We start from the raw sequence: 3,562 nt of genomic DNA on the forward strand, positions 1-3,562 counted from the left end.
CTTTTGGGGAGTCTCAGGACAAGACGAGCGGCTGTGTTTTGAAGAACTTGCAGACGCCCCATGCTTTTTTCTGAGGTGCCTGAAAACTGGACGTTTCCGTAATCCATACGGGACGTCACCAGTGCCTGAGTCATGGTGCGTCTGGCGTCCAAAGGAAGTAAATCTAAGGTGTGATTGAGTGTTTTCAACACCCCAAAACACTTTCCCACTAGGCGACAAATGTGGCCTTCCTAGGACAGGGTGTGATCCACCCATATTCCCTAATTCTTTGCCTCCTTACAGGGAACAGGCATAGGACTCAGACATGATGGCCACCAGTCCGTTGTCCAGGTCATGTTGGCCCCACCCACCACCATTACCTCCGTTTTGGAGCCATTTAGCTTCAAACAATGCGAGTCCATCCATACTGCCAGAGCCTGCATACAGGCCTTGAAATTGGATGCCGCCATTGAAGGTGATTGAGACAAAGAGATCAGCAGTTGGGTATCATCAGCGTAGGAGACTAACTCTATACCATACGCTTGCACCACTTCGGCCAGGGGGGCCATGTATAGATTGAATAAAGTTGGACTCAGGGCCGAGCCCTGAGGCACCCCCTGTTCTAAAGCCATCTCTGATGATCAAAAGGAGCCTCGTTGAACCTGAAAGCTTCGGTCTGTGAGGAAGGATTTCAGCCAGCCCAGCGCGGAATCCGTAACACCCGCTTTGTTTAGACACTGCAGCAAGATGGAATGAGCTACAGTGTCAAACGCCGCACTGAGGTCCAACATCACCAATGCCATGGTGTGTCCGGTATCCGCCCCACGTCTCAGGGTCTCAGTCGCTCTCAAAAGGGCCGTCTCAGTCGAAAGACCCGACCGGAAGCCTGATTGAGAGGGGTGCAGGATGTTAGCTTTCTCTAAGTGAGCCATCAGTTGAGAGTTAGCCACTTTCTCCGCCACTTTGGCTAGGTAAGGGAGTTGGGAGATTGGTCTCAGATTTTTAAGTACTTCATGGCTCACATTGGGTTTCTTCTTTATAGGAAGAACTACCGCTTTCTTCCAATGTTCCGGCAGCGTTTCAGAGAGGATCAAGATCTGAAGTATATGTCTGAGGTAAGGCTCCAGAACTAAGAGGCTATCTCCCATCACCCTAGGGGGTGCCAGGTCCCGAGGGGAACCAGACTTAATCCCCTGACAGATGCTACGAAGTACCTCTGGGGATGGAACCAAAAAAAGCTTCAAGTTCTTTACCGTATTACATACCCCCGTGACTACCTCCAAATTAAGTCCGATTTCAGGTTTGTTGGAAAAGGTTGCATAAATATCCCTGACCTTTCCTGCAAAGTATTCAGCTACTCAGTTACACTCTGCCACCGAGTCATTATCTGGGGCGTTAGAGCTTGCTTCCAAAGAGATCTCCTTGAATATCTTAAAAAGTTCTTTCGAGGAGTTTTCTGCCTCCCCAATACGAATTTTATAGTGGGTGGCTTTAGCTCCTCGCACCATACTTTGGTACTTTTTCTGTGCCTCCTTGTAAGTTATCTTCATCAGAGGGAAGAAATCCGCCCGCCATCTACGCTCCATTTTTTTGCAGACTGACTTTGATGCCTGCAGATCGGGTGTGAACCAAGGAGCTGACTTTTTACCTCTTCTCCCTGCCTTAGATAGACACATCGGGCCACCTCATCAAGGGCGCTACGAATGCGCTCCTCTAGCTTATTATTTGCACTTTCTCAGTCAGCTCCCCCCGGTGGACCCCCTTCCTGCAGCAATTTATTGAAGGTGTCTTGTGAATAGTGTTTCCATGTGCGACAGGGATAGCTCTTATTCTCCCCTCTATGAGTGTCAGTAGCTGAAATATGAATTTTAAAGGGGACTAAGTAGTGATCCGACCAAGGTACAAGAAGGGGAGTATCCACCCTCACTCCATCCCAGCTACCAAACACAGGATCCAGTAGATGGCCATGCTTATGGGTTGTAGTAGTACTTTTTACCTCTAGTTGTAATGCCTGCAATTCTTGCCTTAGGTCTATGGCCTCCTTATGCCCATATTAATGTTTCTACAGCCTTTTGGAAGTCACTGGATGTGACGAAACACATGTGTGCTGTTCTCTAATCTGCTCACAAGGACTGATGCACATCACCACCATCAAAGGAATGTTTTGTCATCTGTACCCATTATAATAATTGGAGTGCATTCAGTCATGTTATAAATTTATACGGAGATGCCTTTAGCTCATATGTCAAATTTTGTGTATGGAATACACAGAGGAAACTTTGTATAAATACATCTCTGGTGTTTTCCTGTGATTGAGTGGACCTTCGAGATATTGGTATTAACTTATTAAGGTCACACATTTGAAATTCAAATTTAAGGAGTGTGGGGGTTATTTTGCCTAATTTAAACCATAGTCAGGGAACACATACTCTGAATAATACCAATAGGGCCCTCTCTAACAGTATGAATATGCCGAATCAACAATTCAAAAGCTTTATTCGGTGTATAATAACAACCATATAAGCATACAAAAAAACATGAATTACATCTTCTATTTTATATTGTACAATGGACTAAGCGGAGAAGCAAAAACAAATAAATTTACAAATACAATTTCAATATGTGCAGATAGCACAGTAAAGTGGCTTGTGCTTACAGCATATGGTATGCCTAATCACTAACAATCGTATATACAGATAGGTGATTCATGTCATAATGCCGGACTAACAGAATAAAACATGTAGTTTATGTAGGTATGAAATTAATAAGGCCACAATTAACGGTTATTTAAATTATGACATGTGCAAAATACGCTAAAGTGTCAGGTGTAAAGTGGATAGTGCATACAGTTCATAATTACACAATTGCGACTGTTGGCCTTATATATGAGTTTATCAATTACCATCTATTTTCTTAATTTCTTCCAGTACAAATAAAATACAAGATTTCTTTAAAATTGGAATTCCCAGGTATAAAACCTTTAACAATTGATTTCCTTGCGGCAATACTTTTTAAAATGTAAGATGCCCTAAAAAAGCAGACATCAGAACTTTCTAACAAGAATAACACCCGCAAAGCATTTTTAGTGGAATGAACATTATATTTTAAGAACAGTGGCTTTAAATAATATTTCCTTAAAAAGTAATAAAATTTACAGAGCAATAAGAAATGCCTAGATGTTTTGTCACACGGGCCTACTGGGCTCGTACTTCTTTTCATGACCTGGAAAGCCACTAAATGATGTGCTATCCCTAAGCGTAATCGTGTTAAAACAAAGCGGTGGGAGGGTATGGTTACTTCATCCAAATATGGCTGAAAACCTGTTACAAGATTTAATTCTTTATAAAACACAACAGTAGGCTGAGACTTAATTAAGTTTCCTCTAATCTCAATTTAAAAGGCCAGAAATGCTTCTTTAAGATCTTTTTTTGGTATTGAAGCTGCATACTCAGGTTCACTAAAGATATCACATTTAGATAAGAGGCTGTACCAATGTTGAATATAGCTCAGCCACGGTATACGTGAGTTGTGGTCGAGCCTAATACAATCTTTTATTATGCTTTGTGTAAATGCAGTTTCAGAT

This window comes from Lissotriton vulgaris, chromosome 2_1 (genome assembly GCF_964263255.1).
Source record: "Lissotriton vulgaris chromosome 2_1, aLisVul1.2, whole genome shotgun sequence".
In the NCBI taxonomy this organism is placed as follows: domain Eukaryota; kingdom Metazoa; phylum Chordata; class Amphibia; order Caudata; family Salamandridae; genus Lissotriton; species Lissotriton vulgaris.